Below are 23,472 nucleotides of genomic sequence, written 5' to 3' on the forward strand. Positions count from 1 at the left end.
ATATTGGGGAGTTGAGGGTTATGAGGAGCTGGCACGAAAGAGGAGTTGAACCCCGGGGCAGATCAACCATGATCTTATTGAATGGCTGAGGAGCCAAATGGCCTACTCCTGCTCCTATTTCTTACGTTCTTATGTTCACATCCAGGAATTTCCCGAATGAAGACAATAGAATTCAGCTATCTATGGTAGCCTGGGATGGATGGAGAAATAGGGAGTTTAGTGAGGAGTTGTGTGCAGTGTCAGCAAGTGCAAAAGTTACCTTCAACAGCTCCATTACACCTTTGGGAGTGGCTGGGAAGGCCATGGGTGTGATTACACATTGATTATGTGGGATCTTTTATTGGAACAATGTTCCTGCTTATTGTTGATGCTCATTCAAAATGAATGGACTTATATGAGGTGAAGTCACCAACATCTTCTGCTACAATTGACAAGCTACGTCAAAGTTTTGCCATCAATGGACTACCGGAAGTGGTGATATCAGGTAACGGCACGGCATTTCCGAGTGCTGAGTTTCAACGATTTATTAGCCTCAACTGTACCACTCACGTAAAAACTTCACCTTTCCTCAAATGGACTGGCCGAAAGAGCGGCTCAAACGTTCAAGGCTGGCGTGAAGAAATTAACTGGGGTCTCCATAGCGACCAAGCTAGCATGTTGTTGTTTCTGTTATAGGACCAACCCTCACACAACAACAGACGTCATCTATGTGGAATTGTTAAAACGCCACCTCAAGAAGAAATTGAGCTTAATAATGCCAAATTTAGAGGGGAAAGTGGAAGGAGCCAGGGAAGTCAGGAAACTGGACATGACTGGCATAGTCATGACAGGAAGTTTACCGTAGGAGAGATGGTATATGTGACGAATTTTGGAGAAGGACTCAAGTAGTTATCAGGTGAAATAAGTACAGTGACTGGACCTCTTTCTTACCATGTGAAAGTGGAAGACCGAGTTATATGAAGACATGTGCATCATATCAGGAGGAGAGAAACAAAGTACCAGGAACTGATACCTCTAGTGTTCATGACTGAGTCAATGTCTCCTGTTGAAAGAACTCAACTGAGTACAGAAGTGTCTGAAGGATCGGCTGTATTGCAAGAATTGAGGAAACAGGTTTGCAGGTGCCCAATGAAGAACCTGATGTGCAGACAACTTCAGTAAAGGAGGTTCCTGATAGAGCACCTGAAGCAGTAGAGCTGAGATGTTCTACATGTATAAGGAAACCCCCAGAAAGACTGAATTTGTAAATTACTTATGTGTAAATAATTTTAGACATTTTGAGAAAAATTGTAACTGTAACTGTAAAATGTATTTCTGAGTTAAGGGGGAGGGATGTGGTAATCTGATGTGTAATATACCTTTAAGAAGAATGTTATAATGGAAGATCACATGATCTTAATATCTAATAGCAGAGTAGCGCGGGCTACCTCAGCAGTCAGTAGTCTATAGTTGGAGTCTGTAATGTAGAGACAAGGTTTGAGTTGAAAGCACACAAGGGTAGTGCTGAGTTCCTTTGTAAATAAGTAGACTGTGTATTACCTAAGAACTGTTTGCTGATCTACTCTGTCTATGGTACCACCTCAGCCATCCCGAAACAATCGTGCAACCTGGGTCCATAAACCCAACCAACCTAGTGACTAGGATCCAACAGCAGTCCTGTTCAAATCTAGACTTATAAGTTACTAGGAGTTTGATTGTTAAACTTTTTCATATTAACACAGAACCAATGCTGTGTAACTGGATCTGATTCTTAAGGACATTGGGAATGCTCCTGTCTATCTATTGTGACCCACTCTGCCTCCTATTAACCTTTAACTCCTGTTTTTCTGCTGTATGCACGGCCTCAAACACCGATCCATGTTAATGTTAAATTTTGTTGAGTTTATTAATAACGCCGCCAATAACTTACAATCATATAATTTCACATAACAAAATGCCTCAAGGAGTGTTACCCAATGGTGGAGGAGTTGAGAGGAGAGGGAAGCAGTGGACATCAGGCAGAAAGTAGAAAACAAAGTTAGGGAAGGAAGTTAGGGCAGGAGCAATAAGGCGTTTGAAGGATGGGAAAGTGGTTCAGAAAGATAATTCTACTATCAGTTGCGTAGCAGAGTGAGGGGGTAGAATGCTCATTTGAATGGGAAGGGGAGAGGTCCTTAACTGGGAAATAGGGGTAAAGAGAATTGCTGAGGTTGGGTGGAGCAAGCCATGAATAGATTTGGAGCTGAAGACAAAGATTTTCAAAAAGTCACGGATCACAAAGCTATCGGATGTTGGCGAGGGGAGGGGTACTGCAATAAACGCCAATTGAGAGCTTGTGTGCTATATTTCTCAATATTCACGCTTTTACGTTGTACATTGCGCTGGATTTCGGTTCTAAATTCGGGGAGACAATCACAGCATTTGTACTGCTAATTTGAAGAAAGCATGGAGGGAATTTCCTCTGAGTCTGGAGGTGTAATCAAAGTGTAAGTTGATTTTTCAGAGGAGCCCTTCACCCACACCCACACCCAATTTGTACCTGCAAAGCATCTGGAGCCAAAAAAAAACAATTTAATAATCAAACCTGCTCTGACAACAAAAGGCATTCGGTGCTTAAAATGCAATCACACCACAATGTACAGAGTCAGGATACATTCAAACACAATATTATACCTGAACTAAAAGCTTCTCTAATAATCACACTTCACTCTTTATTGCAATACATCGTCCACAGAAGCAAATACAAGCTAGAAATTAATGAGTACACACCCTTTACATGGTCCACACTCTCCTTGCTCTCTTCCCATGTACAATGTGTTAGAGGGTGCAAATATTTCACAATTGTCCAGCAATTCCTTCCCTCACTAACATTGTCTCTGCTACAATATTTAGACATCTGAAGTAGGTTAGCAGATTCCTTGATGTTAGACATTCACGTAAGGGACTGAGCAACAACATTTGTCAGATCATATAAATTACAACTGCTAACTACACCTTGACAGAATTCAGGGCCTGTACAATGCACTGAATACAGTACAGTGAACCACAACTGCAATGGACCATGCTGGGTTCAAGTGTAGTGAACCAATTTGCCACATGGTTTGACTGCACTATGCAGTCATATTTTAAAGGTTTAGCATGAAAGGCAGTGATTATATTGGAGGCAAAATGTAGTGTCACAGCAGGAAACAGACTTGTACCTGTTACCTATCACAGTGTTTTGAAGATAAATGAATGTACCACATGGGGACAGACTTACAAGCTGGGGGTTTATTTATTTTTGGGTGAAACATTAAACTGCTGCCACATCTGTTGTCCCTGGTGGAAGTGAAAGATCCTGTGGCGCTATTTAAAAAAAAGCAGGGGAATTTTCCCAATGTCCCGGCCAACGTTTATCCTTCAACCAAAACCTAAAACCACACTGATATAAATGGCAAATTTACCTATTTTAAATCAAAGTTTGAAGTTATTGCGCCTTTCTGGTATAGATTCAAACTTAAAGAAGGGCACAGGGCATAAAGCAATGCATTAACAAATCTCCACAGGATCAGCAACAGGTCTGAATTAAACCACTTGAATAAAAGTTAAGCCAGAGTTACGTTTTGTGCTTAGACCAGTTAAATGTGAACTACCAACAGGCATGTTAGGTGCTATTAACAGCATATTACATTCTATTCACAGCTCAGAAACAGGCCATTCAGCCCAACAGGGTCTATGCTGATATTAATGCTCTGTATGAACCTCCTCCCACCCATCTAACCTCATCTAACCCCATTAGCATATTCTTCTATTATTTTCTCCCTCATGTGTTAAGTACTTCCACAGTATTCACCTTTACTTTTTACGGAAGCAAGTTCCACATTCCACACTATTGGATTTATTAGTGACTATCTTATATTTGTAGTCCCTAGATCTGCTCTTGCTGCTGGTGAAACATCTTCTCTCCACCACCATATCAAACCCTTCCATAATCTGAAAGACCTCCATTAGGTCACTGCCTTAGTCTTCCCCTCTCTAGAGAAAAGTCCTACTCTGTTCAATCTTTCCTGATCTGTGTAATTCTTCGTCAGAATCTTGTGGAGGCAATGGAGAACCTTGCCTGCCTGCCGAAGAGCTGGTGAGATCGCCACATGGCCTGTTTGAGGGAAGGCCCTCCACATTTTGTTCCACTCAGGCACTTGACAGGGATAGAGTCCCACCCACCAAGAGCTGCTGGCCAATCAGAGACCAGCGGCTGTATTGAGCAGCAGCGCCACCTGTGAGGCAGTGGCTGCTGCTGGCATGACACCCGCTGGAGGCCTAGGATCATCCTTGGATCCCAGGCCAGTGGTGAGTAATGCTGTGTGGGGATGGGGGTTGGGGAGGGGGTGGTGGTGGAGTGTGGAGAAGGGGTTGGAGGGAGGGTGGGCAGCAGCAACAGCAGAGACTCTCAGCACCTGCCCCCCTTCTCGATGTCGGATCCTTCGACCAGGCACTGAGTGCCTTTGAAGTCCCCCATCCTACTCCCTCCCCTGAGCCCAGGACCAACCCTGACAGAATTTGCTGGTCGTGCTCCATGCATGGCAGCTTGGCACTGAGTTAATACCAGCGGAAGCAGGGTGAGGCCCTTGAACGTGCATTCATTTCCCGCTTAAGAGTCTCAATTGACAACGGGGCAAGAAGGCTGTCCACGGGCCTCCCTGTCTGGGACTTAGTCAAGGTGGAGGCAGGAAGGTGGCCCCATCCCCTCCCACCTGATTAAATGCCTCCAGCCACCAAAAATACCACGGGAGAGGACACAAGTTCCGCCCCTTGGGTCTTTATCATTCTAGTGAATCTTTACGGAGCTCTTCCCGGGCTTCCGCATCTTTCCTTACAAGATGGAGACCAGAACTATTCAGAGTACTCCAAATGTGGTCTATACAAGATAGGCTTTTCAATTCTATCCCATTGGCAATGTATCCGAGTGCTTTGTTTGCTCTTTCAATGGTCTTATTAACCTGTGCCATTACCTTGAGTGATTTCTGTATCTGTGGATTCCATTCCTTGACCACATTTAGACATTTATATTAAGGACCACCAGTAAAGACATTCTGAGCCAACCTGACTATACACAATCTGAGTTCACAGGAAGGTCAGGGCTCATCAAGAGGCATTTAATATTACATGGTTCTCGCGAGTATATGTGAACTGGTATCCCAATTGGTATTCATTTGCTTCTGGGCAAGAAGATTACTGATCTCCAACCCAAAATCGAGGTTTCAGTTGACTAATCTAGGCTGACACTTTTTTGTGGTATTTAGGGAGTGCTATGTTATCAGAGGTGCCACTCTTCATACAAGATGTCAAAGCAAGATCCTGACTCTTGGTTAAAGATTTCACGGTGTACGTGTTAGAAAATCAGGGAGCTGTCCGAGGATAACATTCCTTCCTCAAGCAATAACACTAAACAGGTCATTGGTCTCACAGCTGTTTGCAGGATCTTGAATAGTTATCAAATTTGCCTGCACAACAACAGTCGTTATGCACTCGAGGAGTAGATCAGTAAGCACCCTGGGATATTTTGATGTGATAACATGCTGTATAAGTGGAAGTAGTGTGTCATTACTGCTTATAGGAAGGACTAATAGGAGACTTGGGTAATTACTCATGGGCCAGAATTTTTCGCTCATCGAGTAAGCTTGCGCCCGACAGAAACAAATATAAAATGGCATGTGATAACATCAGGCGAGTTCCCTGATGCCATCGCGCACTCGCACGATATTTCAGTCAACGGGCGCACGAGGGTGTTGGCATCACGCCTGCCGACAATTGACAGGCCTATTAAGGCCATTAAAGTTATAATTGAATTAGAATTTTTCACCGCGTGTCCGACCTTCCGGTTGGCAGGAGGTGAAAAGGTCAAGTGGCCTTTGGGGATTTTTTTTTTAGGAAACTCTTCATTTTTATTTTTCAAAATCTTCACCTCCCTGAGACAGCTCTGTGCCTCAGGGGAGCTTTTTCTACACACGCTTTGCGCGTGCACCAAGTTCCCTGCTCGCCCTCCTCACGTCCCCCCCTCCCACCCCCCCCAGTCCTCCCCGCTACACAGGCAGTGCTGCAGTGCGAGTTTCATGCAGGGCGGGCGGCCATCATGAATTCACAATCGAGCCCTGATCACAGGCAGCTTCCCGACCATTCCAACTCGCCCCTATCGAGCCCGCCCGACGAGGGCAAAGTCCTGGCCGTAGGGTCAGGAGGAAAAGACCAATTGATTTTGAGCTCAACTATACATCTCCCAGAGCTTGCCTTCTCACCCAGAGAAGTGTCGGAGGCAGGGCCAGTACAGGGCACAGAAGATCAAGAAATAAATTGCACATACTAGCGTAGCACATCCTCAGTACTCTACTGGAAGCGTCAGCCCTCGTGCTTACGTCTCTGGTATATATATACACTAGCGCAGCACATCCTCAGGACATCCCTAGGTTTTACAACCAATAGATTACTTATAAATTGTAGTCAATGTTGCTATGGAGGCAAACATAACAGACACTTTGCACACAGAAAGATCCCACAAACAGCAAACTAAATTTCAAATAAACTGCTTTTTTTGATGGATAAACGTTGATGTCTTTTACATCTACCTTAACAGGGCCTCGAAACAACATCTCTTCAATGCCTCACCCACTCACCGCATTCTACCTGCTCCCTATGTAAACTTGGGCTTTGCTGCCATTTCCTAACTGGAAGGAGGTTCCGGTCACCCATCACCCCTATGCTCACTGATTTATGTTGTTTCCTGATTCTGGCAAGGCCTCAATCTTCAAGTTCTCAGCCATTATTTTCAAATCCCTCCATGGCCTCAGGCCTCCCTGTCTCTGTAATCTCCTCCAGCTCTGAGATCTCTGCACTCCTCCAGTCCTGGGCTCAGCCTTGATTTCCAATGCCCTACTTTTGGCAGCCGTGCCTTCAGTTTCCTGTGCCCACAGCTCTGGAAATCCCTCCAAAGATGTCACTGCCTCTCTCTCTCTTCCTTTGTGCCACTCTTTAACACCTACCCCTGGCTAAGCTGTTTTGTCACCTGCCCTTGTTTCTCGGTTCCCAATGGTTAGATGGCTCAGCGTTCGATTTTGGTGATAATGCTCTGGTGAAGGTCCTGGTGATATTTCACAATGTTTAAGGTGCTGTACAAATGTGGGGCACTGTTGGTGAAATCTATGCTCTACTCTTGAACCCACTACCTTTTGCCTCACAGGTGCTGTCAAGTGGGCTAAGCCAGCTTTGAGAAGCTAAGTGATAAAACAGTGCAACATATCTCCATCTTTTCTTCAGGAGGCAATTAAAGCCTTGCTTTATAGGTAGAGAGTAGAAAATTGCAGAATAATGATGCCTGATCTGCTCAGGTTTACTGCCTTGTGTTTCACGGAGACAGTGTTCAACTGAAGCAAGAATGGGAACTCTCACATTAACGAGAATTTGACTTCACAGCTGAGCTACCCAAACTTTGGATGAAGGTGACAGCTCCAGCGTTCCCACACATTCTCTCACTCAGTGGGTCACTAGTCGCAAATTGGAGATGTCAGGGTGGGCTGTCCGGAAATGTCTAAACTTTAAAACGGATTCCCGTTGCTCTACTTTAAAAATGAAGTCCTCTCGTTCAATTTGCAGCTGTGGTTCCTGAAATGGAGGGTGTTACTTATTAATATTATTCTTAAATGAATAGATGTCAGCAAGGCAGAAACCTCAAGGCCACAAACTCCAACTCCAGGCGATGCCCTGTCCGTAATCTCACCAATTCCCAAAGTACCACCCATCGTGCAAGAATCTGCTGACCGACACTGGTTCCCTCCATAAAAGAAACTTTCGCCTGTTTTGGAAAGTACTGGGAAGTGAGGCGCATTAAAAGGCACCTTAACCGTGGCCTCACAGGCTTTAGTTTTCTCTGTGGATTTCTCTTGGCGCTGCTCTTCACCCCCACCTCCACCCCCGCATCCCCCCCCCACCCCCCCCCCCCCCCCACCCCCCCACCCCCACCTTCTGATCATCGTGTCCAGAATCACAGACCATCCGCCAAAACCAGGGAAGTGAGGAGTGAGGCAGCCTGCAGAACAAGATTCAGGAGGTAGTCGGGAGGGCCCACTCTCTCCAGAAAGTGTGAGGCACAATTTTTATAACTAGGAGAGGAATTATCCTGGGAAATTAATAACAGTTGGGACCTCCTGTGGCTGTCTTGATTGCCTTTGTTGTCAGAGTGGAATCTTTTGACGAGAGAATCTTTGAATTGGCTACAGGTCCCTACCTTTTTTGACTCCCCTCGAAGAGGGTGGAGGGAGGTGGAAGCTGCCTGACGATGAGTCCTGCCAAAAATGGGCGAATGTGTGCAGACCTTATACTTTAACAACGACAAGCTCAGTGTTGCTTAAAATTGGACTACGCAATTTGTTGGAAATGGACTGACCCCTGCTGGACATGGTTGAGACTGCAGCAGAGAAATGCTGCAAGTCCTTGGGCTGTAGAATGACTGGAGACAAGAGGAGCACCACCTGCCTGTCTGCTGAGCATACACTAAACTAACTAGTCTAGCGTTGTTGCAAGAAGATATATCACAGCTGTAACCAATTGAAAATGTTTGCTGTTGTTTGATGGAATCGATAGAAATGGCTGATTTCGCTGAGCAGTCAAATATTTCAATGATATTTGATTTGTGGGACTCAGAGAACTTTCATGAGATAATTCAGGAATGGGATTCAAGAGAATGGAATAAAAAGTGTGACAGTCCTGAAAAGTAAAACATCAAGGGCAGTTAGAAAAAAAGTCACCACTATTTTTTGCAGGTCAGGAAGAGAAAATTTCCAGCAAATTTTCTTCCCCTGTCTCCTCACCGCACTGAGTCCTTGCCTGGAATTCATTCCACAGGGTCAAGCACTCTCCAGTATCACAGACAAGTGACAAGTAATCGCATACAAGTCTCAGCAGGTATGTGTCAGGAGGCTATCCCACCGAGTGTGCCATCATCGGCTGGTTCAAGCAACTTCTTGTCCATGATACCCATACTGTGAATAACAACAACAACTTGGGTTTATATAGCACCATCAGTGTGGTTAAAACATTCCAAATCGCTTCCCAGCAACGTCACCAAACAAAATTTGACGTTGGGCCACATAAGGAGACATAAGGCAGATGGTTAAGAGCTTGGCCAAAGAGGTGAGTTTTAATAAGCATTGGAAAAGAGGAAAGGGAAGCAGAGGGGTGCTTCTCTGCACTAACCTTGGGATATCGAGGCTGCTTGTTATGGCCCTTATAGCATTGCCCAACAGAGATCAGCTGATTCAGCACAGGCTGGGGGTTGACTTCCTGTTTTAAATGGCATGGCTACTCATTGTATAAACCTTCTGATCTATCAAAGCTAATGTCAGTCTGAAATGAATACTGCAGATCTGGGCTTTATAGATATTCCAGAGTTTTGCTGTATTAACTTTGGATATCATGGATACATTATGACATAACCTTCTGTCGGGTGATTATATAAACGGCTAAAATTCATGATAAAGTGAGTTGCACCTGACCAACCTGTAGGAGAAAAGGGGTCAATGAGCTGAACTGCTTTTTTCTCAAATCCACATTTTCATGTAAATAATGACCCCATGTCATCTACAGGATGCATCAGCTCTGAGGCAGCTGTAAATGAGTGCCTTGACGAGCCTTCCTTTTTATGTTCCCTAGTGTAAGGGGATTTTGGCAGAAAAGCATTGTTGTGAAACAACTTTATTGAATCAAGGCCAGAACAAGATTATCTGGTTTCAAGCAAGCTACAGCAGAAACTCAGGCAGTGATTTACAGTTTTACGAAGATTATACTACTCATTTCGACTGGTGTTGAGATATTATATGAATGCCAGTGCAGACAATGACATGTACCTTTAAAAAGCAGCATAGTAACCTGTGGAAGATAAAAGGCACAGCCTCCATGTTAGATGCTCACTATTACCTGTGATCTCTACATGTGTTCACTAATGTCTGTGAATCTGTATCAGGAAGACTTTATGTATAGCCTATGAGTCAGGCAAAGAGTCAAGTAATCAGCCTATGTAACTGTTAGGACCCAGGCTAGATTAAGGCCTGTGCAGAGCCGTATATAGTTGTTGCTAGTAATAGGCTTTATGTAACTGTGTTCAACCAGAACCCTCGTCAGTTTCAATATCTTGCTTAGCAAATGGATAGCACAGAGACAGATCCCTTGAGGTCTGCATCGAGTCCCTCAACATATATGGTGACAGCAGACCGTAACAGACCATGACAGAAGGCAGAGAGCACAATAATCTTTCGCGCAGCTTCTGCAGAGTCTTTGACCTTCAAGCTTCTCTCTCTGTCTCTATCTCTCTTGTCTTGTGTTGGGTTTCTTCTCTGTCATAAGGACCTGATCAGAAGGGTCTCTCAATTATCCTGGCTCTTATTCAATTAACCCCACCCTTCCTCTCGCTAGTTATCTTCAGCCCCCTGGTTATCATGCCCCGAGCATGGGCTTTTCTTGACCAGTCACGAATAGTTCATGCGGCTGTTCCTAACCTTACATAATTTTGTAATGTTCTGCATATCCATCACAGTTCTTACCTTCCTATCTCAAGGCTGTTACATCTTGTTGCTCCTTCTCTCAAAACAAGCCCCCGCTCCCACTCCCTGCATCCCTGCCTTTTAACTTCCACAAGCAGCCTCCATAGTCTTTGCTTTTAGCTGCTGCAATTTTTTAAAAAACTTGTTATTACACTCTCAGAATTCCTTTATCTCAGCATCATTCTGACCAGGCTCTGTTTCTAAGTTTTCCTACTCTATTATGCTACCGAGAAGGGTGTTTAATGAAGTTAAATGTTGGCTGTTTTAGGGAGATTGTGGCATAGTGGTAATGCCACTGGGCTAATAATCCAGAGACCCAGGCTAATTCTCTGAGAGCATGGGTTCAAATCCCACTACAACTAGTGCAATTTAAATTCAATTAATAAAATTTGAAAGTTAATTTCCATAATGGTGACCATTGTCATAAAAACCCATCTGGTTCACTAATGCCCTTTAGGGAAGGAAATCTGCAGGCCCACAGGTGACTCTAGATCAACCAATGTGGTTGACTCTTAACTGCCCCCTGAAATGACCTAGCAAGCCATTCAGTTCAAGGGCAATTAGAGGTGAGCAACAAATGCTGGCCCTTGCCAGGGATGTCCACATCCCATTAAACAAACCTTAATGATCTTACACCCGCTCACAGGAAAAAAAATCCAGGTTGTTTGCTGTAGTGCAGACACATTGGAATGGTAAAGCCCAAGGTAAAATGTCAAAATGAATCCATCTAGATTACATGCTATATTAGATCCTTCAGACCACTTTTCGTTAGGATAAGCACTGCAGGATGCAATTTCTTGGCTGATGTGCATTGTCACACTTTTCTTCAGAAGTCAAAAGAAATTGGCCTAGTACTTACTTAGAGAACTGTGAATTCATTGAACACCACTTAAATATTTTTTGCCTCATCCTCACAAAGCCAGTAAAAACCCCGAGAGGTTTGACACAATCCACAATGTAACACGCTGGAAGTTTGAAGTCTTTTGGGAATGGCTGCTAATGGATCCTGTTTTTATTCCCAATTTGGCTAAATTGACATATCCACTATGAGAATGCATCACTAAATAGGAGCAGAGCATTTAGTCCTTTGAACCTTAGCTTCTTCCTCGAACAGAGGCCCGAACAATCCCCATCCACCACTACTCTCCTCCGTCTGGCTGAACTTGTTCTCACACTGAACAACTTCTCCTTCAACTCCTCTCACTTCCTCCAAATAAAAGGTGTGGCTATGGGTACCTGCATGGGCCCCAGCTATGCCTGTCTCTTTATGGGGTATGTGGAACATTCCTTGTTGCAGTCCTACTCCGGCCCCCTTCCACAACTCTTTCTCCGGTACATCGATGATTACTTCGGTGCCGCTTCATGCTCTCGTCAGGACTTGGAAAAATTTATTAATTTTGCTTCCAATCTCCACCCCTCCATCATTTTCACGTGGTCCATCTCTGACACTACCCTTCCCTTCCTTGACCTCTCTGTCTCAATCTCTGGTGATAGACTGTCCACCAATATCCATTACAAACCCACCGACTCCCACAGCTATCTCGACTACAGCTCCTCACACCCCGCTTCCTGTAAGGACTCCATCCCATTCTCTCAGTTCCTTCACCTCCGTCGCATCTGTTCCGATGATGCTACATTCAAAAACAGTTCCTCTGACATGTCCTCCTTCTTCCTTAACCGAGGTTTTCCACCCACGGTCGTTGACAGGGCCCTCAACCGTGTCCGGCCCATCTCCCGCGCATCCGCCCTCACGCCTTCTCCTCCCTCCCAGAAACATGATAGGGTCCCCCTTGTCCTCACTTATCACCCCACCAGCCTCCGCATTCAAAGGATCATCCTCCGCCATTTCCGCCAACTCCAGCATGATGCCACCACCAAACACATCTTCCCTTCACCCCCCTTACCGGCATTCCGTAGGGATCGCTCCCTCCGGGACACACTGGTCCACTCCTCCATCACCCCCTACTCCTCAACCCCCTCCTATGGCACCACCCCATGCCCACGCAAAAGATGCAACACCTGCCCCTTCACTTCCTCTCTCCTCACCGTCCAAGGACCCAAACACTCCTTTCAAGTGAGGCAGCATTTCACTTGCATTTCCCCCAACTTAGTCTACTGCATTCGTTGCTCCCAATGTGGTCTCCTCTACATTGGACTGGGCGACCGCTTTGCAGAACACCTGCGGTCTGTCCGCAAGAATGACCCAAACCTCCCTGTCGCTTGCCATTTCAACACTCCACCCTGCTCTCTTGCCCACATGTCTGTCCTTGGCTTGCTGCATTGTTCCAGTGAAGCCCAACGCAAACTGGAGGAACAACACCTCATCTTCCGACTAGGGACTTTACAGCCTTCCGGACTGAATATTGAATTCAACAACTTTAGGTCGTAAGCTCCCTCCCCCATCCCCACCCCCTTTCTGTTTCCCCCTTCCCCCTTTTTTTTTCCAATAAATTATAAAGATTTTCCTTTTCCCACCTATTTCCATTATATAAAAAAAAACCCCACTAGAGCTATACCTTGAGTGCCCTACCATCCATTCTTAATTAGCACATTCGTTTAGATAATATCACCAACTTTAATTTTAACACCTATGTGTTCTATTGTACTATTGTCGTTGACATCTTTTGATGAGCTGCTTCTATCACTGCTTGTTTGTCCCTACAACCACACCCCCGCCCCCCCGCTCCACCTCTTTGTCTCTCTATCTCTCCGCCCCCCACACACACACCTTAAACCAGCTTATATTTCAACTCTTTCTTGGACTCGAACGCAAGTTCTGTCGAAGGGTCATGAGGACTCGAAACGTCAACTCTTTTCTTCTCCGCCGATGCTGCCAGACCTGCTGAGTTTTTCCAGGTAATTCTGTTTTTGTTTTCCACCATTCAATGAGGTCATTTGATCACGTCCTGCTTCAAACCTCTACCTGCTTCAAAACGAGCCTTCCCCACCCAGTGATGACTTATTTCGATAGTAACAGACCAACGGAGAACCATGTTGCTTGTGGTCTGTTGGGCTTAGGAGGCATTCTTATTAACAAGGCCAACTTAGTGCAACTGAACACATCCTGACAATTGTTCATCATATCCTACAGTGAAATGTTGCAAATTTAACAATTCCGTGGGCTTTAACATATTAACATCCTTGTTAGCAAACTGCTGCAATGGCTGTTATAAACATCATTTTCTTTCTCCTTGCAAGAACGTCCTTGGTTGTTACAAATTATACAAAGTACTGAGGTGTTTTAGTTAAGCTCCACTTACTGTCAAAGCAATAAGAAGAATTGTGAGCTTGTTTTTCCTAAAGACTGCAAGACACGACAAGGCATGGAATTTTTTCCCAAGGTTTTAGTTCTTTCATCTGGGAAGCCACTTTCGAGGGGTTGTCGTTATAGACTGAAAAGGCGAGGTAAAGATGGAATGGGAAAGTGAGGGTCATTCAGGCAGATACATGAAGGAGACTTGGGGTGGAATTTTTCAGCCCACCCGTGGCAGGTACCCCCGCAGGGGGCTGGCCAAGCCATTGAAATCCCCGTTCACATCGGCGGCACTGTAAGATCCCACCGGGCTGTAGGGATGGGAGAATTCAGCCCATGGACACAAATAGACTGATTGGGTCCCGGCTCAGCTCCCTTGGCTGTGTGAAGTCAAGACTTTAAACATTTTTGTGGTGCGCAGTGTAAGACGTGAAAGGAAACATAGGTCCCGCATTTATAAAACAAAAAAACCTTTCAAGGTCTCAGGACATCCAGTCAATTTAGTGCTTTGAAAATGCAGGAAGCTGTTGTAATTTAGAAAGCATGGTACATTGTGCACAGCGTGCTCCCACCAACCACAAACGGGCTGCTAAGGACCAGACAGTAAATTTTTTAAATGATGCTGTTGAGGGATCAATTCGACGTAATGCAATGGGATCTTTTACATCTACTTGAAAAAGCAGACAGAGGCTTAGTTTATCATTTCATATGAGAGACAGTGTATTTTCAAAGGTGCAGTACTCCCTCACTACTGGAACGTCAGCTTAGATTTTGCGCTCAAGTGTCTGGAGGGGGACTTGAACCCACAAACTTCTGACATAAAGTCAAATGCTCTCATACTAAGACATGGCAGACATGATGCGGGAAGACATGGGCTGGAATTTAGACAGTCAGGTGGAAGGGCCTACTAGGCAACCAAACATTGCCAACATTTTCACCCAACCATTGAAAAAGGGACGTGGGTGGATAAATTTCCTTCGAAAAACTAATGCTGTGCGAAAATAATCCAGAGTGACCTGTCAGTAAAAGAAAAAAAGGAGAAAGGGGAGGCAGGAAAATTGGTGAAGTTATTATTTTTAGAAATGCTTTTGGGGTCTTGTTCTTTTCCAATAGATTGAGGACTCAATCTGGAACCACGGTTTGCGATATAATATAGCTCTCCAAAAATGGAGAGGCGATGCCATAGTGGTATTGTCACTGGACAAGTAATCCAGAGACCCAGGGTAATGCTCTGGGGACCCAGGTTTGAATCCCACCACAACAGATTTGATTTCAATAAGATCTGGAATTAAAAGTTTGATAATAACCTTGAAGCCATTGCTGATTGTGGTTAAAAACTCATCTGGTTCATTCAGGTCCTTTAGGGAGGGAAATCTGCAGTCCTGACCTGGTCTGGCCTACAAATGACTCTGCACAAGGGCAATTGAGTTTGGGCAATAAATGCTGGTCTAGCCAGTGATGCCCACCACAGCCCATGAATAAAAATAACAAAATATGCAAGAAAACCTGCCTCAATATCTATTCACAGCTCTTTCAGTTGGAGGCCCGTGTCTGTTTTGGTTGCTTTTATTCTGTATTGACAGTGATGTGCTTATGATAAATTAAACTGAGGTTTAATCGGCTGTGTGAAAGATACATGGGCACCATGTCAGAAGCTCACCCAACATTCTGGGTAGTATTCCTCTCTCAAGCAGCATCCAGCAACAAAAGATAACACTGGTCACTTATCTGGCTGCTTGTTGTGGGATCTCACTGTGTACAAAATGGCAGGTAAGTTTGCTGACAAATCAATGGTCACTGCACTTCATTGTCCATGAAGTGCTTTGCGCTGGTTAGCAATCTATTTGAGTTCATCTGCATTTTCAATTCTCTTAATTACAATCTCTGTCCTTTGGATCCTTAATCTCCTCAAGAGTCTCCCCATTTTTGCTCTTACAAACCTCCAACACAATCAATTTGCTGCACAGGTATAAAACTGGCATTGCAGAATGGCCAACAGCAACTTTATGCCTGGTCAATAAGTTGAAAACCTGCCCCAATGTCTGCAACACATACACCTCACGTTTCCACGAGAGACGTTGTACTTGTCCACCAATAATACAGGCGTGTGGAGCTGTAACACAGGTACTGCAACGACACTGACTGTTACTGTTCATGCAAAAAGCCTAGAGCCTTTTTGTAGGGAAGCAATTCCTAACGGCACTGTGGCGCACTTACGCCACATGGACTGCAGCGGTTCAAGAAGGCAGCTCACCACCACCTTCTCAAGGGTGGCTAGGGATTTGCAGTAAGTGCCGGCCCAGCCAGTAACTCTCACTTTCCACGAACAAATAAACCAAAAAAAATGCTCATGACAGAAATGCGAGTGACGAGCGTGTGTAAGGCTCTGGAGCCGGGACTTAAACAGACATTGTGGAAAAATGCAAAGTGTTTCAGTGCAGCTGCAGGAACTTTCAAAGTGCGGCTGGTGTGATGTTGGGCCAAGACAGTTAAAACTAGCTGTCTTACAGTGAAGAGCACAGACATACTAGATAGATTGAAAAACACTGAAAAGACTGGGCAGGGTAACGGGTTAGAACATTGTTCCTTTACTCCCGGGACGTGGATTTTAAACACAGCTTGGGCAGATCAATGATGGTCTGTTCTGTTTGGTGTAAATTAAATAAGACTGTGGTGGCCCCAGCTCAGCCGGTAGTTGGTGCGAATCCATCTGTAATGTGACCACTAATTGACCCTATTTCTTCACACTCTCTCTGGTGCTGCAGCTCGGTGGAGCTCCTTCTCCACTGGTACAGTTAAGGCAAGCTAGACGAAGAATTCTGAATAAAATTATTACAGGAGAAAGGGGCTGGGCCATTTAGGCTGTTCCACCATTCAGTCAGATCCTGACAGGTCTGCACCTCAGCTCCATTGACCCATATTTGTTCCACATCCATTCACACCCTTACTGAACAATAAACTATCAATCTCCGCCGTGAAAATTTCAGATGCATCCACACCCTTTCCGGAGGTAATGTTCCACACGTCCTTTTATATGCATGTCAAAAAATGCTTCCTGATTTCATTCCAGAATTATCCCACTCTAATTAGCTTTTGCCTCCCTCACCTACTTTCTCTGTATCTCACCTATCAAACCCTTCTGTCATTTTAAACACCTCAGTTAGATCACCCTAAACCTTCTAGGCTCAAGGGAATGCAAGCCAGGCTTTTGCAACTCACAATTTAACCCTTTAAGCTTCACTAGAACCCTACAATTAAAATTGCAAAAATGAAATTCACATTTTATCTTTTTAAAAAAGGCACCTAAACATCCACAATCACCCACTACAGGTTATCTCTCTCTTCAAAGTCTAAATATCACTGAGTAGCAGGGTGAATGGGCATCCCTGGCACTCATTATCATTATGACGTAAATTAAATAAACTACACCAGGTATCACACTTCTGCAATTTGCATTAGTCATGATTGTTGCTTTTGTGCAATACCATTCATGTTCCAAAGTGCCTCACTTTGAATGCCAGTGAATTTCTTTCTAGTCCCTGTTGTTGTAAACAAATCAGCCCTGATTTTTAAAAACCTCTTTCATGGGACGTAGGCATCGCTGGCAAGGCCAGCATTTGTTACCCATCCCTAATTGCCCTTGACCTGAGCAGCTTGCTAGGCCATTTCAGAGTAGTTAAGAGTCAACCACATTGCTCTGGGCCTGGAGTCATATGTAGAACAGACCAGGTAAGGATGGCAGATTTCCTTCCTTAATGGTAGTGAAGCAGATGGGTTTTTTTTTAAACTATAGTTGATAATTTCATGATCATCATTACTGAGATGAGCTTTCAAATCCAGGTTTTATTAATTGAACTTAAATTCTACCAGCTACTATGGTGGAGATTTGAAGCCATGCCCCCAGAGCATTAGTCTGGGCCACTGGAATACTAGTTTAGTAACATTACCACTACACCACTCTCTTCCCCTCATTGAGCAACGGATCAGACTCATAGGTGGTATAGAGGGGGCAGGGGTGGTGGTAGAGTGGAGGGGGGCGGTGGGGGGGGGGGGGGTTTGCTGAATTGTCCACTCCAGTTCCTCTATAGGATCATATTGGCAGACAATCCATACTCAGTCCATGTGCCACCAATAGTAGTGGAATGAGATGAAGGATTCAGTTAACATGTTTTGTTGGTGTTGGTTTAGCGAGAAGTGTTGACTAGGACACTGCAAGGACTCCCTGCGCACATCTCCAGATATGTGCACAGGCAGACTGGCCTATAGCTTAAAGTCTTATTCAACGGATGGCACTTCCAATATTCTAGCACCCCCCCCCAGTACTGCAGCCTTAGTTATGGGCTCATGTCCTGGAGTGGACCATCAGTCAGAGGTCAGAATGCTACAAGCCAAGTTCTTCTGAAGGTGTTAATAGAAGTGTCCCATTTTCTCTAAACAACCAAGAATACTCTGCAATAAGTTTATAAAGTTCCCAATGGACCCAATTGCAGTTTTTAAAATGAGATTATTATTCTGCTGTTTGTTCTCTGTGCAGTGTCTGCTCAAGCAATGGCTTAAACAGAATCCTAAACCATTAAGTATCGTTGTGAAAGTGGCAGCATAATGACATCCTAAGATAGATACTCAGATCTTAAATGTCAAATCCTGAGCTGGAAGAATACATGGAATAAGATTAGATAATTCTTATTGCATTAATGCAAGCTCAGGAGGGAAACTGACAAACTCAGCATTTGAATAAGTGACTGGGTTTGATCACATGCACATTGATCAGGTCTTTATGGAGCATTGAATGGGGGGTGGGGGGGGGGGTATATAACAGGAAGCTGCAGATGGAGGGATGGGATATGAGTACTGGTTGCTCCTTCTTTTCAATAGGGAAAGGAAGATAACGCTAATGAGCTGTTACCTAAAGCTGTGTTAGTAACTGTTAATATTGCTTCTTGCCTTTCACCAGCACTTCTTTTTTTTTAATTCCCACTCCACAGCCAGTTGTCAGGAAGCGAACAAGAACTACTGAGCTTAAACTGTTTTCGGTTTGTCCTGTTCTCTCTGCTGCTGGGCTGAGGAATGAGGGTTACCCCTGTTTGAAAGTGTGCCGTAGAACACAGTGCAGGTTAAATCACCTGCTGGTCAATCATTTGCAGTAGAATGCAATAGCCACAAGGTGGCGGAATTCACTAACAAATGCCTGATGCTCAGGCTACTCTGCAATGGCGGGTTGATATTTTATTCCTGTTTATTCAGTAAAGATTGTAAGAGTTTTATTTGTGAGTATAGCGTATAAGGCACATTGTTATAATTTAAATTTTACTCTATTGCATTGATTTTAGGAATTATATAGGTTGAGACGTTATGCATTTACAGTTCATGATCTTTGAAAAAAGTACACAAAATATAGGGCCCCTTAATGTTCTGTTAGCACCTTCATCTCCAAAAGGATATCTTCAACATGTTAGAATTGTTTAGTATTGTGCTGCCTTTCTCCAGTGTAATCCGCGCTCGATTCCTTCTCTTAACCTGTACCGTTTGGGAAAATGTTGAAACTACTGAATGTCCCATTATGCATCATTTCAAACTCAACTTTGGCTTCAGTCAATATTTTGAACCGTGTATGGAGTTTGCTAAACTAGGATACAGCAAAAGGAGTGAGGGTATCGAGTTCTCGGATGAATACATTGGTAGAAAATGTGTGAGCCCGTTAGAATTCATTATTTTATCGTTTGAATTGAAAGATCTAACATCTGTCTTAAAATAGTAGACATAAACATTTCAAAGTAATGTGTTTTCAGCCTTTTCTCTATCATTATTCATCTATTGTCTAAAATATACAACGAACACCCTTGGGCAGGACAGCAACCTGCATTTCTGTAGTGCTTAACATAGTAAACCCTCCCAAGGCTCTTAAAGAGACCAGCATAAGCATAATATTTTTTATTCATTCATGGGATGTGGGCATTTATTGCCCATCCCTAACTGCCCTTGTTCAGAGGGCATTTTAAGGGTCAAACACATTGCTGTGAATCTGGAGTCACATGTAGACTCAACCAGGTAAGTGTGGCACATTTCCTCCCCTGAAGAACATTAGTGAATTAGCGAATGGGTTTTTACGATAATCAGCAATGGTTTCACGGTCATTTGAATCCCAGATTTTCATTGGAATTTGACATCAAGCCACCCGAGAGAATGGGATGGGTGGCCAAATGCTTGTGAGCCATATGAATTGGAAACTTATCTCGTTACGGTTCGGAGGAATTCCAGTCCTCTAATGGGAAAGGGCTGGCACCAGCCTTCAGCGATTGCTTTCTCTAAGGTCTGGAACTTCTTCCTGAACCCTCTGTACCTCTCCCTCTTTCTTTACAATGGTGCTTAAAACCTAGCTCTTGGTCATGTGTCTTAGGAGCTCCTTATGTGGTTGTTACAGTGTTCAGCTGTTCTGGTAACTGATCTATGCTCACTGTAGTTGATTGGTTAAGACTGAGCGTAGACTCAGAGCAAAGTAAATAGACACTGCAGAAACTTTTTTTAAATTTACTCTTTTGTGGGATGTAAGCATCACAGGAAAGGCCAGCATTTATTTCCTATCCTTAATTGCCCTTAAACTGAGTGTCTTGGCTATTGTCAAAGGGCAGTTGAGAGTCAACCACATTGCTGTGGACCTGAAATCACATGTAGCTAGGCCAGACCAGGTAAGGGTTGCAGATTTCCCCTAAAGGAGATTAGTGAACTAGATGGGTTTTTACAACAATCAACTCAATGTCATCCTCATCACAGAGACTGGTTTTTCAATCCTATATTATTAATTCAAATTGTACCCCATGTTACGATTTGAACCCTCATCCCCAGAGGATTAGCCTCTAGATTACAAACCCAGGAGCTTTACCACTACACCACCACCACCCCACAGAAGCTACTAGAAGCTGAGCTATAAGCACGAGTGCAGACATTTTGCGATCTCAGTGGTATCTTAAAACTCTTATCTACCTGTTGCACACTTAGAAACGAGTATCAACTCTGCATTGCCTCTGAGATATATAAAATATATGATCGCTGTGTCAAAGTGTGTTTGATAATCCCTCCTGGGAGAGCCTTGGGACATTCCACAGTGTTAAAGTGTTACATGAATACAAGGTTTTGTTGTTGCTTGCTGGATGTTAAAGATTTGAGTTCACTCTTTATTCAGTTTGAAACCAATGTTCCAATGTGTTGAGAAGTAATTTCTCTGGGAATTATTTCAGAGTATCATCCATTTAGGAGTTTAACTATTTGAGCCCACAGTTCTCTGCTGTACAACAGTGACAACCTCTCCAAGGTACTGCGTTGGCTGTTAAATGCTTTGAGGTGCCCTTGGTGAAAGACGCTTAATTACATGTCTTTTTTGTGCTTTCGTTGATGGACGAATGTTGATTCTCTGCCTTCTTTACCTTTACACATTTGTTAACTTGTTCAACACAAATGGGTCAGCAATTGCATAAAACTCACGCAAGGAGGGAATTAAAGCCCCTTGAAGTAATCAGGTTTATAAATGCATTAAAATAATAAAGGACGGCGTTTAGTATATCGAGGGTGTGATGACTGTCACTTTAAGATCAATTCAATGGAGGAGGGATTTGTTCAACCAAGGTATGGTTAGCACGGGGGAATAAATTCCAGGGAGGGATTCCCAAGGTAAAAATGGCTGTGTGAGGGGCTGGCTGGATACAAGCAGCTCTCGTGTGAATAAAGTTTCTTTTGTTTGACTAAGGACCCTCCCAGATCGAGTTTCTACAGAGGGGATGGAAACTATGTAAAACCCCTCAGACCATACGCACCAGAGAATATTTGACGTGAAGTGTAAATGTACATTGTAAATATGACCCGTGATTGTAAACGTAGTGACACACTTCACGTGCTACATTGAAACAAAACTGAGTTGTGTTGCACTTTATGTATTGTCAAATTTGAACTGTCACGTGATGTACTTTTGACAAACTTTATGAGTAAAGTCTATTTTGGGGGAGTAAAAAAAAAGGAAAGGAATTTTTCATTAACACAGCAATCATCCAAGATTGGTCAAGATTTTACAGCCCCACCATAGCATGTCTCCCCTCCACCCCCCACCACCCTGGTGATGTGGCGAGACATTTAAATCAGATTGGCAGGACTGTAATGTCCCGCTGGGTGGGAGGGGCTTTAAGATCCTGGCCCATGTATTGTTAAGGTTTTATTCTCATGCCGTCTCTATTAAGATTTGTGGATCATTCTAAAACCAAATCTTTCCACTCAAAAAAAAACCCAGAAACATGTTTTGCCACAGTGAGCACTGTGGGGCAGTGTTGGACTGTTTAGACTGGTAATAGATTTTTTTTTCACATGTGAAAAACGCTGTTGCTGATTAACTTCAGTAAGAAACATTAAAAACACCTTTATTAAAAGGGAAGACAAGTTATGACAGAGCTAAAGAATGGAGCCACACATGATGCTGAAATTCTTTTTCTATTGGAATGCAATGATCAAACAGCATACTCCTCCATTCTTGATCACAGAAGCCTCCTCTGTCATTGTAAATCTTTATGACACCTCATCAATCAAGTTCCTCTTTCTTCCTTTTCTCTTGTATTCTTTCCAGCTTCACTTTTCAGTCTGAAACAGTTATATCCTCCTCCACCTGCGATACTGAGACAGCTCAAATAATGGGTTGATCAAATCTTCATTCGAGTGGGTCTCTCTCTCTCTCTCTCTCTCTCTGTCTTGCTGGATTGTTGTGTGGAGGTTTTCTTACCGGTCAATGTTCCCAGGTTACAATTAGGTTTATGCCCTGGGCTAAGATGTCCATACCTGTTATCTCAGTGTGACACATCATCCATGGAACCCATGGACCACACTGAAAAAGTTCCAGTACAAAACTCCAACACCCCCCACTCCAAGCGCACCCCCGGCCCCCGACACCACCCCCTGTCCGTGGCTGTTAAAATAGATGCTACTATTGTGTAAATAAATCCAGAGTAAAGCACCTCTCCTCAAGCTGAGGTCTAGGTGGATTTAGCACTTTTCATCAATGAAGAGGGACCACTGAGAACCGAGCCAACTGGAACAAACTGGCAAAATGCAAACAGCATAGAGTGAGAAAAAACACAGGCAGAAACAGGAGCTCTATTAGCAGGTCTCACAGACCAGGCACACCAATGGGCCATTGTCTGAAAAGCCGGCTCAAATGCTTAATTTGGAAATCTGAAATCAAACCAGAGAAATGGTAGCGATGGTAAAGGAAGATGATCGACTGAGTCACGGATTGGTTTCACACTGAGATCCTCATCAAGCCACGGGTGTCCACTCTCACTGCTCACTGTCTCTGCCTCATGTTAATCGGGTTAAAAAGGTCTCACAATGGGATCGGTTGCCTTGCTGCCCTGTTAACACTGGCAGTGAGGCTGGCTCCATTTTAAAAGGGGGCCCATCAGGTTTTCAATGTGCCCCCCTGCTTTTGGTGACAGGGCCCTTTTAATTATGGAAATCAGGATCATATAACATAGGTCAACAATTGTCATTTTTTAGTCAGTAATGATGGTGTCTGTACCATACAGGCTCTGGACATGTGCCAAAGTGATGGAACCAAATCCAAAGCTAAATGTTGAATTATATTTGCAAAACTAATCTCTGCAATCGCAATCACAACCACAACCTATCTTGCTGACA

The sequence above is a fragment of the Carcharodon carcharias genome, chromosome 13 (assembly GCF_017639515.1).
Source record: "Carcharodon carcharias isolate sCarCar2 chromosome 13, sCarCar2.pri, whole genome shotgun sequence".
Lineage (NCBI taxonomy): Eukaryota > Metazoa > Chordata > Chondrichthyes > Lamniformes > Lamnidae > Carcharodon > Carcharodon carcharias.